This window comes from Protopterus annectens, chromosome 4.part1 (genome assembly GCF_019279795.1).
Source record: "Protopterus annectens isolate FY-2018-M chromosome 4.part1, PAN1.0, whole genome shotgun sequence".
Taxonomy (NCBI): Eukaryota; Metazoa; Chordata; order Ceratodontiformes; family Protopteridae; genus Protopterus; species Protopterus annectens.
In genome coordinates, this window is record NC_056734.1 from 641537814 (window position 1) to 641553140 (window position 15327).

Below are 15327 nucleotides of genomic sequence, written 5' to 3' on the forward strand. Positions count from 1 at the left end.
ATTATCAAAATAGAGTCTAATGCAGAAAAAAAAGTAACTTGGATCTCCTACGGGAAGATACCCTTACTTTACAAATGAATAAAATATTAACATATCACACACACACGCACACACACACACACACACACACACACACACACACACACACACACACACACACACACACACACACACACACACACACATATGGATATGCATCTGAGCACTCACATGCACACATATGCATACTCACACACACAATCACATATGCACCCATATGCACCCATATGCACACACACACACACACACACACACACACACACACACACACACACACACACACACACACACACACTTAAACAGTGCAACTCTATCTGCAGATAGTGAGCCTCTAAAAGTGTGTGAATGACACATGCAGTACTCCAACTATTAACACAGAAAGTACATATAGGTTTAAAGATATATATTAAGTCCAAGATCATGGTATCAGAAAATTTCCTTACTCTGAGGTTCCAGCCTCATAATTATTATACATAATATCTTGTGAATATGAGAGGAGTTCCTGCATCTGTGGTACATGGAGTGAGGCCCCCAGAAAAATACTTTAATAGCATTGCAACAAGTTTTGATATTTGCTACTTTAACTTGAAACGGCACTGCATATTTATGTTTGTGGGGTAGAATTTATGTGTCTTGAACTTATGATGCAATTATGCCAGCTACGTGTAAATCCTATATTGCCCCAACCTGTACATGAGTTTTCAGTGCAACAGGAGACATAATGTCTAGAACTAGAAGTTTTTTGTATTGTCTTTAAACTTCCACTATTTGCCAAAAGATCAAAGGTCTATGTGTTTTCACAGGTAGATGCTAAAATCAATGGTTGTGAGACTGGGAACTGTTAATCAGATGACAAGAAGTAAGGTCATGATGCAGGTATCGCAGCAGCAACATTTGAGATATTAATTTAAGAACTCTCTGAGAGAGATAGACTGTGCATTTTGTATTTTGGCTTTGACCTGAAAAGAACATCCACTCACCACATCTGCCTGCTTGGTGTTCTGTAAGTAAGTTAACTAGGGTACAGTAATTCCTCTTAGATGCAGTTAGGAATATAGTGAAGTATACCTTAGACATTTTCTTTATTTATTTGAGACTGTGCTGCAATGTACTTTTAAATAACTCCTGTGATTTTGAGCTCTGATGTAACTGTGATTATTTACTAAATATTTGCTTGATCTTATATTATTTATTTTTAAATATATTTAAACCTATCATTGTGGCTTATCTGTGTAGAGATATATTTAAGCTCTGAGAGTATTTGCATATTTATTTGGTGACACTGAGTAGGCCACTCCTAATAGCCTTGCTCTAGGTCAAATTACCATTTGGATTAATAGTAACATTACACAGTAATTAACATTGCACAGTAAGATTGGACACCCTTTGTTAAGGACAAAAGGTCTGTTTGACAAGGAGTGTTTGGTGGCAGTCAAAACTAGCTTAAAGTCTGGGCAAAAGGGGGCATAGCTAGTAAACCTGTGCCAACCTTTCCCAGGTGTGTGTGTGTGTGTGTGTGTGTGTGTGTGTGTGTGTGTGTGTGTGTGTGTTTATGTATAAATCAAATCTGAAAGAATGTGTGTCAGTTACTTGGGCAGGGACATAAAGCAGTGGTTGGACAGAGAGGATGCTGGATGTCCTGGCTTGGCCACTCAGCTGAGATCTCAACTCTATAGCTGTGCCAGTGGCAATTCTTATATGGGATCTGGAGAAAGAGGGAGAAACCAGCAACAGAATGACTGTCATCTCTGTGTGCTCTTAAGGGAAATTGTACTTTACTGTGTGTGTCCTTGTCATCTTCCCAGTGTGCAAGTACCCCACTGTTGCCAGTGGTGAGGATTGAAGCTCCTTGATCACTGGGCCAGTGTTGGGACATCACAGATAATTTTCTTCAACCTTAGTAAGATGCCTTTAAATATCAGTTCTGCCCAATAACATGAAATATAATAGTTCATAATGTCTTAAGACCATTGGGAGAATGGATTCTAACTGCATGGGTACAATCCATATCTGTATTATAGGCAAACTAACACAAGCACTAAGGGTTATGCAAAAACAATCTAATTTCCAAATATCTTTTAATTTATGCTAAGAAAATCTTTTTTTACTGCAAGTTTCTAAACAATTGGTTGTAAATGCATGTCAGTATTAGTTCCTAAAAACAAGCCATGGTACTAACATTAGAAACAACTGATGTCTCAGAATGATGGTTTGCAGCCCTGTGAACTTTAGGTAAAGAACAGAAAACTAGGGCTAATGAATACTCATTAATGAGTCAAACCTCTGTTAAGGATAAATAATGCAGTTCTACCCCACTTTGTAATAAATATTTAAAACTTGTTCATACATGTCCAGAGGTTTTTACTGCAGCATTGTATAATTAACACATTCATTGCTACTGTCTTCTTTCCACAATAACAGTAGTTCCCCTTTATCTGAATGTTAAAATATCAAATATTCATTCTAATCTTTGCTAAAATTAGCCTCTCTAAATTAGTCAAATTGTAGCTGTTATCCTGATCCTACTTATGAAGATTATCTGCCTGTAATATGATATTTTCATAAATTATCAATGTAATTTTAATCCTTTGAGGCATAACATGTCCTTTCCTTACCAGAATTGTATTAAACAATAAATCTGAGTGATATTCAAGTCCATCAAAATTGCCAGTGGTTACCAAACTTAAATAAACAGTTACAGAACTGACCTTACTATTAGATAAAAAAACATTCCCCTGGACTTTGAAAGGCTTGCACTGGACAGGAAACCTTACTACAGCCATTTTCCCACCTGTGATTCAACTTTCCGATTTTTATTACTGCCCTAACTCTGAAATTTCATGTTAAAGGGAGCCACAACATGAAGGGAGATCCTGCTAGCAGAGCTGCATTCTAATTCAGTAATCCAGAGGCATGGCTAATGCTAATTACCCATGTGCAATCCTAATGAAATGTCAGCAGCTCCCAGTTAATGGTTCATAGGTTCATAGGTGTGTACCAGGCTAATGGCCCTAGATCCTTTACAAGCCTAGCCCATAGGAGTATTCTGGCATCATGCCAACCAACCTTAGTTCCCAGTGCCTCTGTCGAGTAGATCCACTGGAGTGATCCCTGGGGCGACTTTTCTATTTCCCATCCATTCATCAAGATTGTTCTTGAAGACGGCCAGTGAGGTGCTCTGCATGACATGCATGGGAAGTCTATTCCATAGCATGGGCAGTCTCTGGGTTATGAACCTGTCCCTCCAGCATGTTCTGTTGATTGTGGTAATGAGGTTGAGGTCTCTGGAGCATGTGGTGTAGAGGGATTGGGATTTCATTAGATGTAGCATTTCTAACAGAGCTGGGTCAGACATGGCTTTGTAAGTCAAGCAGAGATCGCCTCTAAGTAGGAGATTTGAGACAGAGAATAGTTGGAGTTTTTTGCGTCTGTCCATATAGAACAAATGTATAAGGCCTAGGATCCTCTTTGTGAGGTACTTTTGTGGCCTCTCCGGTTGTTGCAGGTGTTTAGTGAGATGCATCAAATGGGGAATTGTACTCAAGGATTGGCCTAATGAGGGAAGAGGAGAGGGAGACAATGACCTCTTTCTTCCTGGATGCAAAACCCTTAGTAATGAGATGTGCCACATAGAAGGACTTTCTGACCACAGTGGCAATGTGGTGATCAAAAGAGAGGTTGCTGTCAATCTGTGTTTCCAGATCTCTTATAACACCTTCTGTGTTCAGTGGACTACCATTGATGTGGTAATTCATGGGAACTAGATTTTTCAGAAAAAGGATGACGACACATTTTTTGGCATTGAGCTTAAGGCCATGGTTCTGACACCAGTCATTGGTCTCAGTGTATGATGTCAACATCACTTGGGGAGTTAATAATAGCTCCCAACTTGCAATTGTCTACTAACGTTATCAGCCAGAGTCCATTCATGTTGGCCTGGACGTCAGAGAAGTGATCTTTGAATACGCATGCTGCTCATCATACTTACATGTTCATAAGCACCTTTTGTGGCCAGCACAGGAGTCTGTGGCCATGAAAGGTGCAATGAAGCAATAGCATACAATGTAAACAAAATGGCTTGCTTGTCTATAGGCAAACCTATTATGCATGCATTTGAGGACAGCTTATATGAAGTAAGAGTAATTTGATTAAAAGAATTAAGATGGAGGAGAAGTTAAATGGGGAGAATGTTCATAGAATACAATGAGACTACTGCAGAAATAAGGAAGAGGGGAGGGTAAATAGAGAAAACATGCTAAGATTAGGCAGTTAAATGTGCTTGTGTCACAAAGAAAAATTTTAAACTAAATACTTCCATATTAATGTAATAATAATAAATCATGTTCACAATTCCTGACCTGTGCACATAACAAAAACTAAAGGATATTAGAGGGACATAAAACAACATTGTAACAAAGGGTGGTAAATGTGATATTAATGTTGATAATATGCTGAGTTGAGATAACAGTTAGCAAGGATAGTGGATGCATTAGATGGTATTCCATAGACTGCAGTTACTAAATACGATATGTATATCCAGGGAATATATGTGTGATAACTGACAATACTGATGTATTCTTTACTTCATTATATATAAACAAGAAGAAGTGAGCCCTACAACTTTTGTATCATGCATATCAGAAAGGGACATGTTTTTGGCATTTGTTGTGATTTGGCAACAGCAGAAAGGGGGTATATTACCTTGAAAAATGTATTACACAGCATGTGCTGCATAGTCATGTACACCTTATACAGTAATATAACATCACTACACAAGTGAAAAATGACAACACAGATCTGATGACACTTCAGTAGTTCAAGGTCTCTATTCATAAATGCAGTGCTTCTCCTACATGATTGCACTGGGTATGCTAACAACAAATTATATTAAACTCTGCCATGACAGCATGTAAGCAATACAAACACATAAAAAAGTGTCTGAACATGGACCCAATCATACTTTATGATAATCTTGCATCATGTAATACAGTAAGAAATGGCATGTAAGCCCTCGTGTCTTTTTTAATTTTCCAAGTCTTTTGGGTTTTTAGTACCAGGAAGGGACTGGACCCCATTCCTAGGTCAAGGTATAATTAAAGTTCATGAAATTAGTATTGTTTCAATCTTTGATGTTAGCAAGTGCTCTTTGCAGCACCCACAACATGCCCAGTAATGACTCCTTCTACAATTCATATAGTTATGTGTATCGGTAACATATCTAAGTACGATTGTAAATTCTTTTTTATAAGACTCCATTGCTCCTACTACTACTGCTGGAAAGATTTGGGTATCTTTCTTCCACATTGCCCTCATTTCTGCCTGCAAATCCTGGTACTTATGACTTTGTGTCTCTCTGTACATAAGACACTGTAGTCAGTGGGTGTAGCGATTTCAATAATCTTTTCATGGGCTACTATATCTCATTTTCTTGCATCTATTTTTGAACTGCTGGTAATGAATGATTCCATGTGATATAAACTTCATCAGTTTCTATGACGCTCATGTTTCCAGTGTTTTTCTGCTACTTCAATACTATAATGTTTGCACAATCCACAATGCAAAAATCTTGCTACGTTATTACAGCTTTCAGTATACAGTCCTTCTGCCATTAGTATATCACAACCAGCTACAAGATGTGCAACTGTTTCCAATTCTGTTTTACAAAAATTACAGTTGTCTGTTTCTCTCACATGTTCAGTGGACTTTGTAAAATGTGTACACAATCCACTATCTTGAGCCACCAATATTAACCTTTTGTCTTTTGGTTTAAATTCACCTCTCCTTAATCATTTTTACATTTGATCCTGACAACATGAGGTTGTTCCAGAAGTTTCCTATACTTACAGTTATATTTCTGCATTTCTTGCCTTCTGATCTGATCCTTCACCTTATATTTTTTTCTTTTGTTTTTTGGCACATTCAGTTGTTTCCTGATTTTTATCTACTTCTGCTTTGATTTCCATTGCCACTTGATGCAGATATGCTTCTGCTAAACTAAGCAGGGACGTCATCTTAGAGTTGTTCTCCTCATGTTTAAAAACTTTCACTATGTTTGGGTCTTGTGACATCAGAAGATATGTATGCAATCCTACTATCGCAGATCTATACATGTAACCAATTTTGAGGAGGCCTATATAGTCTTGGTATGCAGTGATTTTTATAAATCATTTGATGAGCATGAAGCGTCCTTCTTGCTTTCCTGTCACCACTATCCAACACCTTTTGGGGCCAGTGAATCACTCCAAAACTGCAAGTTAGGACAGGGAGAGCAAATTGGTTTATACCTCGATGTCAATGCTGATTTTAGTATTAATTTAAACCTTCTAAAATATTCCTTACAGAGCTTTATTTGCATTTCTTCATGTTTTTTGTTGAGCCATCATCAATTCCCAAATATTTATACACTGCCTCTTGCTCATGTTCTTTTATATCACATTTCTGCCCCAGGCTGATGTCTTCTTGGTGCTGCAGCTTTCTTGTTTTAAAGGTTGCTTTTGCAGATTTATTAAGACTGGATAACAGTCTTATATCATCTGAGATTTGGCCGCTTGCATTTGTGCTTTCGGTTCCTCATCTGATGAAATGTACAGTTTTAAATCATCTACAAAAAGAAGATGAGAAGTCTTAACACTTTGTTGTTTTCTGGGAGCCAAATTATAGCCATGACTTAATCTGTTAAGCAGACATTTTAATGTGTTAAGGGCAAGACAAAACAGCAGCGATGAAAGAGTCACCTAGGAATATCCCTCTTTGAACTTTTATCCTTGGAATAATACTGTGTCCTTTATCATGGCTTAACTGAAGAGTGTTTTGACACTGTTTCATGGTCATTGTAATGTAATGAATCAGTTTAGGGTCTATCTTATACATTTTAAGCCGTCTTTTATCCATGAATGTGGGATACTGTCAAATGCTTTTTTTATCATCGTTCCATGCCAAGATTCTTCCCCATTTACAGTTCTCCATTATGACTTTATTTAGCATCAAATGATCCTTTGTTCCATATGACTTTCTTTATTACCCCTTTATTCTATTGCCATGATTGAGTTTTCTTCTAAATGGATATAAACACTGTCTGCATCATTTCCAATGTATAGTTTATCTGTCATCAGAAGGCAAGTTATTGGTCTATAGTTTTTAGGATAGCTTGCAGGTTCACTCTTAAGTAGGAGTATTGTTTTTCCTGTTGTTAGCCAAGCTGGTGTCTGTTCAGGGTGTGCATATAAATATTTATTTATTTATTTATTTATTTATTTTACATTTGTTGACTAGGATAGTCCGACTGGATACATATCCATTTTCATTGGAGGCCCGGGGAGAAAAGCTCCAAGATAATAATGCACACTGAACATTTAGCAAATGCTAGTTTCAAGCAGATTACAGTCATAAGCAATACCACCTAGTTCTCATTCATGGTAAATCTTCATGTAAAGATGATAATACATTTAACCAGAAGTTAGATACTGCATCCGGGCTTATGATTTTTCATTTAGGAGCTTTTCTTAACTTTGTTTCAATCTCTGTGGCCATTACTTCACCCCATTACATATCCTGTACATTTGAACTTCTTATTCTTTCTTTTACTTCTTTTATCCATTTAGCATCTTTGTTATGTTCATAGGGTCTTCATAAATATTTCTCCAAAATGTATCTATTTCTTCTTTTTTTTTTAGTGATGTTTTGATTCCTTTTGCCTTGTTTGCCAATTCTCTATAAAACTTTTTGGATCATCAATAAATTGCTTATTTTGTACTTTCCCTTTATATTTATCTGCATATCTTCTAAGTTTTTCTGCCTGTGGTGATATTTTTAGTTTATTGTTTGTGATAGTGCATGATAGATCCTGATCTGTTCTGATACTGTGCATTTCTTTTATCACGTCTATCTTTCTGAGTATTTTTGTAAATCTGTTCCCTCTTCCGTACTCTTTTAACTGAGACACTTCTTGTCTTAATTGCATTATAGATTTCTCTGTTTGATACTTCCATGATGGCATTCAGTTTCTCCTCTTCTTTTCCCTTACTAACCTGCATTTTTGTGGAAAAACTTTATCTGTTATTAATTTAGTTGCGCATATATCCTGTTAACTTCTGTTATATTGCATGAATTTCTGTGGACAGTCCTAATTACTGTGTTAATTTGTTTTATCAAACATCTAAGTTTTAGGGTTTTATTGACTTTCTGTAATATGTTTCTCTCACTAATCTTAATATGTCTGTCCATCTCCATTAAATCAAGCAACTCTTCTCTTAGGTTATTTTCCTCTAAACTGAGGGCATATCAATAGAGACATAGTAAACCTCCAGACACTGGACCCAACCAGTTTGGTTTCATCAAGGGCAGATCATGCCGACTCAACCTGGTGGACTTTGAGAAAGTCACCAAATTAATGGATGAGGGAAAATTGTTCACACTGCCTACCTTGACCTGGCCAAGGCTTTTGACACAATACCCTACTCAAGCATTGTTGACAAACTCAGGAGGTTAGGTACAGACCCATATGTCACCCAGTGTATAGCTAACTGGCTGACAGACAGGACCCAGAAAGTTAGAATTGGGGAGTCCACCTCTACAAAGAGGCCAGTCACAAGTGGAGTCCCTCAGGGATCAGTCCTTGGACTGCTCCTTTTTGGCATTTACTTCTCAGAAGTCAAGGCTGATGTCAGTGATCTCTGACTGACTAAATTTGCAGATGATTGCAAATTACGAGCTGTCATTGGCTCTAACACTGACACAAATGTTCTCCAGGAGGGGCTGACACAGACAAACAACTAGTGTCAGAGCCATGGACTAAAACTAAATGCCAAGAAATGCATAATAGTATCCTTTGAGAAGTCATCTATCTCTGGTAACTATAATATTGACAACACAGCCCTTAGAGTTAACCCAGTAGTCAGGGACGTAGGGACACACATAGATAGTAATCTAGCCTTTGACCATCATGTGTCTACAGCATTGAGGAAATCATTCTATATTGCACAATTTATAAAGAATGGTATGGTATCTAAGTCCAGGGAAGTCATTGTTCCACTGTATTCAGCATTTATCAGACCTATCATTGAGTACAATGATCCCTTTGGTATGTACCTAACCAGGCATATCCAACATTTGGAATGTCTGCAGAGATTCCTTACTAAAAAAATATAGGGACTAAGTAAAATGTCCTAGGCAGACCACCTCAAAGCCCTATCCATAAATTCTGTCTCCTACAGGCTCTTGAGGGGGGATCTATGCCTGACATAAAGGGCATTGTCAGACCCCACTCTGATGGACCTCCTGCATATCCACAAAACAAACAGTACCAGAATTATCTATAGCTATTTATATCACAGGCAAGGTTTAAATAGGTCAGGCTGGAGAGATAGGTATGTATCCCAGAGACTACCGCATCTATGGAATAGGCTGCCCATCCATGTGAAGCAGACGTCCTCCCTAAACCAACTCAAGTGAAACTTGGACAATTGGATGGGGAACCAGAAATTCATCCCTGGTTTGGCATCTATGTCTGTAATGGACACAGGTAACATGTAAATGGTTCATCCCCAAACTCCTGCTTACACTTATCAAGGGTATCAGAACTTGTCAGAGATTAGGGATGCATGGCTAGGCTTAAAAAGGTCCTTGTGGTCCATAGCCTAGTAAACACTTAAGAACCTGTGAACCTATATTCTTTGTTCTCTATTTCCTGTGGGCATGCTATAGGCAGTTCCACAGCATCTTCCTGTTCCACATTCTCCTTGGTTTCATCCTGCATCAACCATTGCTCTTTCATATGGGAACTCACTGGCCATTCACCCCAAAACACTGGCTGCATCAGAGTTGCCACAGTTTCCTGTTCCTCCCCTTGCTGTGCAACTCCAACTGGACATTGGCACTGATTTCCTATGGAAGATTCCAAAGTATCTTCATCTGGCAGCTGATCAGATGTTTCCTGCTCTACTAGTTTCATCTCAATTTGGTGATCCATTGCTCTATCCTGCTGTGATCTTTTCGGAGTTAGATATTCTACACTAAATGCTTCACTTCACAAGTAATCCATAACCTCAGTTTCTATTTCTTTAACTTCTCTGTTACTAATCCTCTTTTCTACATTGCCTCTTTGTTTTCTTATTTTTGTATTGTAAAATGTTCCATGTTCAGTTGCCTTTGCCCGTATTTCCCTTCAAATATCTTGATGCTGCTCTTTTTGTTTTGATTATTTTTGCTTTCTCTTTTCCATAAATATTGCACCATACTAAATCTCTTTTTCTTTCCCATGTCCATATTTCTTCTTCAGGTGTATTTTGATCCTCCTGTTTCTCCTTACTTTGGGTACTTGTTCTTCCATCACACTGTGATGTAACCTGTGTTAAACTTTCTACACTAAACCCTTTCACTTTACAAGTTTTCCATAACTTCAACTTCTATTTTTTTAACTTCTACTTTACTAATCTTTTGTTCTACATTCCCTCTTTATGATATTTTTTTATTGTAAAATTTTCCATATCTGGATGCCTTTGCCTATATTTTGCTTCAAATATCTTTGAGTTGCCTCTTTTGTGTTGATTAGTTTGGTTTTCTCCTTTGCATAAATATTGCACCAGATCAGATCTCTCTTTCTTTCCCATGGCCATATTTCCTTGTATACCTTTCAAAAGTCTCTAAATTTTGTTCTTTATATTTTCACTCTTCCTCAGTTACTTCTTTTTCCAAACTGACCAAAGTTTCTCGGTCGATATGTTTTTCATAAATCTGTTGTATTAATGAACACAAATTTTTATTTGAAGCTTCTGACAGTTTTTCTCGTGGAAGTATTTTTCTTTCCTCTAATTTCTCTCCAAATCTTTTTGTATATCTTGTGTGTGGAAATTCTGGGCTTCTTGCATAATAGTAACAATACATATTTTCGTTCTTATCCTTAATAGTCCACTCATATCGTCTTTATGGCTAATTTCTTTCTAATGTCCTATATGTAAGCTCTCATGTCCTATAAAGCTCTAGAGTGTGAAGAAAAGAATTGCAGTAATACATAAATATTTGGATGAAGACATGCAATATGAAGCAGTATTATTTGAAAATTAAGTAATGCTTGAGAGCAATCAATAAAATAATTAATATTTGCATTTTTCCAGACTTCAGCACATGCCAGGGCAGATATCAGAAAGCTGCGTATCAACCTTTGACGTCATAGAAATTGACATTCTGTATGTTTCATGATGAACACACTTGAATGGTTTACAGCATTTTCCTGTTGTAATAGGTATGGATTCCCTACCTTTGAGTGTGATGCCTTAAAAATGTGGCCCTCTGACTGTGCCATAGTTACTTTCTTAACCTAAGTCACTCCTGTCTGACACAGTTATCTGACAGACAGATGTTACCAGATTTAAACCCCTACCTATCATACTACACACTCCACAGTGCTGTGTAGTGACTGTGTCTGCCACACGGCATAGCAATAGATCTTGTCATATATAACTGAAATTAATGTGCAAAGAAAAAAAAAAAACATTTGATGATAATTTGTACAATTCATGGAAATTTGTGAGATTTAATCTAGACCCCCAGCAAAAGAAAAGACCTTTATTTTGATCTAAGAAGCTGCGCATACAGATGCTCCATAATATTTCTTCAAAATATTGGTCAGCTACTTAGTTCTGGAGAATCCAGCCAAATCCCATCTCCAAATCAGCCCCATAAGGCAGCAATGTAGTACTGGAGTGTAATCATTCATACGGGCACACTTGTCACGAGCTGTGTCACTAACTGAAGCAATCTACATCACTATAATAAATTAGATCATATATGTCACTATCCTCTCTAAATGTATTCGGAAGCTCTGCCATAATAGATCAACTCATACTCACCACCATCTTCTCCAGACAATTTGGGAAGCTCTGTAAAAGGATAAGTTGCTTCTTACTGGTACAGATTGCCTCCTTCTATCCCTGTAGTCATTAACTATTCTTTTAAGAGACATACTTGCCTGAAGTATGGAAATCAGTCATCAATGTACCAACTAAAAAGAGGAATGGCATGTACCATTAATACCTCTAAACTAAGGACACTTTGACTACCACCATCAAACTCTTCAGTAAATACCAACTTATCCATCAAGAAGAGTAGACAAGTATAGCCTTTGATTTAAATACCTCAAAAATGAAGGCCATGCTTCTCACCACCTCTAATGGTGATCAGGTCTTCAATTTTCAAATATTTACCAAAGGCAACTTCCCATCTTTCCACTTAATTCTACAGAAATACTAACCTCACACCAGATCGTTACCTCAGGTTCAACAGATGTGCTAAAACTATGGCACTACATATTAAATCAGAAGCTTGGCAGCCTATACAGAATGTGACAGTGCATGACATCCCAATTGAGAAAATAAACATCCAAGGAGTTCATGTTACTTATTTTGCTGTACACCTCAAACATTCCAATTAATCTATGTGCCACTTGATTGAATTAACGTAAATACAAGGGAATAGCCACATTTGCACATCAGTTCACTTTTGTAGATCCCATCATTTCACCTATTTTTCAGAGCAGTCAAATAGCTAGAGTTCAGTCAATACTTAAATATGAACTTTTGGGAGTCAATAGCCTAATCTGAGATAGCAACTTAATCCATTCATGAGGACAACTGACAAGTAAGTTTAAGTTATTTTATCTATTCAAGCTGTTCTTTTGCACTAAAGTTTGACGTTACTAAGTTAGCTGACAGGCAAGTCAAAGGACTGTTGCAAAATGTTAAATCTTCTTTACCGGAGGATAAGCCAATAATTACTTATGAGTACTTATGTCTCCTGATGCTGGATGATGAAGCTTACCATCTTGACAACTTACAATAGTAACAGATAAGGCCACAATCAAACAACGCACTGTTTCTCTCACACACTGATTTACTACACAGGAATCTGTAGCACTGGCATATGGTACAAGTTTAGGTCAGCTAGAATAAACAATCAGAGCCCTTAACAGTAAAAGACTGATGTACTTTAAAACAGTGCTAGAATAACTGATATCCCTGAAAATGTGCCAGCTAATGAGGGGGAACAGATACTGTTGTTTGAGGATTTTAAGTAGGATGTAATCTTGTTCACAAGTGAAGGTAGAATGTATCAGGAGATTGACCAGAAGTTTGATTTAGCAATAGCATTGCTGTACACATTGTAGCAGAATATGGTGATTAATTGAGAACTGAAGCATTGTGCACAACTCTCAATTTATTTGTCAGAGGATGTCCTTGTCCTCATCTACAGTTATGAGCTTTGACTAGTTACTGATAGTGGCTGACATGACATTCCTTAACAGCAGGGCTTCTGGGCTCTTTTTCTCTAGAAGAATGAGAAGCCTGGCCATCTAGAAGGATCTCTGAGTGCAGTCACCACTGCTTCATATTGAAAGGAGTCAGATGAGGTGAAATCAATAACTTTTAAAGATATCCTGTGAGTTCTTCTCTTAGGAGGTTTAGTACAAAACTTACCTGAAGAAGACTTCTGCATGGACACAAAATATCACACCTGTTTAAGCAATTGTTAGATGCACTAACAAATCCACATGTCATGCCAATCGCTTTTCTTCTTCTGTTCTGCAGTACCAACAAACCCTTAAAACCTGATGTCATAATACTTACCCTAAACACAATGCCATGCTAATTGTTACTTCATACACCAATCCTGACAACTCACCTTACATAATTCTCCCCTAACTGCAATGTTACCTTCACCTTTATCTCATCCACTAAACCATTGTTCTAGCCTTACTTACATAATAAACAGCAACTATTCTCTGTTATAGTCTGCATTTATTTAAATTATATCACACTATCTCTATTGAGCTTTAGCAATTCCTGCCTTCACAATGCTTTTGTAAGGAACTACCTTCACAATGTTTTTTGTAAGCAACTTCTAGTTACCCATTGCGAACACCTCGCCCCAACACTTTTTCAACAAATAATCACCTTGACACCGAAAACCATTGCAATCTCAAGAATGCCCACAAACCCTTTTTCACTCTCAGCCCAGCTCTGCTAGTACTCCCTCACAATTTTCCTCCTTTTGGATAATCTCCTTCTAGCATTGAAACATAGCTTAATAGTGGAAATAAAAATTACTCATCTCATCTGACAATAACACCCATATTCCAAATTCAGTACATATTACTTTCTTCTAACAAAAAAATCTCATCTTACATATCTCCCCCTCCCAAATCAAATCAGGCACATCAAAAATGCTGCAAAATTACTGCACTCTTGATGTTCTTATTCTGAGATATCTGACACACACACACACACACACACACACACACACACACACACACACACACACACACACACAGAACTATAAATCAAACACAGCAAAAATTCACACAGTCTCCCCTAAAACCATCATTTAGGACCAAACTCATTCAAACAGGATGCCTTAACTGTTGAAGAATTCCTAACAAAATGGAGCACATCCAACTACCAATGTCCCAAAATAATAGTGATATTTGTGCCCTAACAAAAACCTGGTTAAAATCCAACTCAAACATAATTCATACTTATCAGTACACATTCAATATTACTTGCCTTGATAGTCCTGGTACTAAACCTAGAGGAGGCTACATGCCTTTATCAAACTCTTTGCAGTCCCATCTACCTCAGATGAATACAAGCCAAAATGGTTAATACCTGCCTTTTTCCTCCCTATAACTTACCTAAGCCATAGTGTGCATATCACTCCTACCCCATCTCCTTCTCAGACATAAAAAACCTTCTGCACACCCTCTCTACTCACACACATAAAAAGCAACAACTCTTTTCCTTATCATCTTCAACAGCAATGTCCTCATCCTAACAAACATGACCTTCCTAGCTTCCTCTGAGATTCTATACTATACCAAATGTCCAATGAACCAGCAGGACCAAATGAAAGGAGTAACAGTAACAACTTTCTTGAAATCTTACTAAGCAAACAAGCCACAGAGATACTGTCCACTTTACTAAATCCACCGAATATGTAACTATTGTGCCATATAGCTCCCATAATCAGAAATCTCAACCCATGGTCCTCTGATCTTATACTCTATCCATAATGACACTTCTGCAGACTTACAACTTGTTTACAAAGATATAAACAGCATTACATGGCCCTTAATACATACCATAACCCCTGCAATAAAACAGCTCCTTCATTACTAATATGTCATTAAGTATAAATCAAAGTTATTTGCATAATGTATGATATCAGAAGACTTCTTACCTACCATGGAGAACACCAGACCTCCAACACCATCTCAAATAATGAGGCAATTCTTTCTTA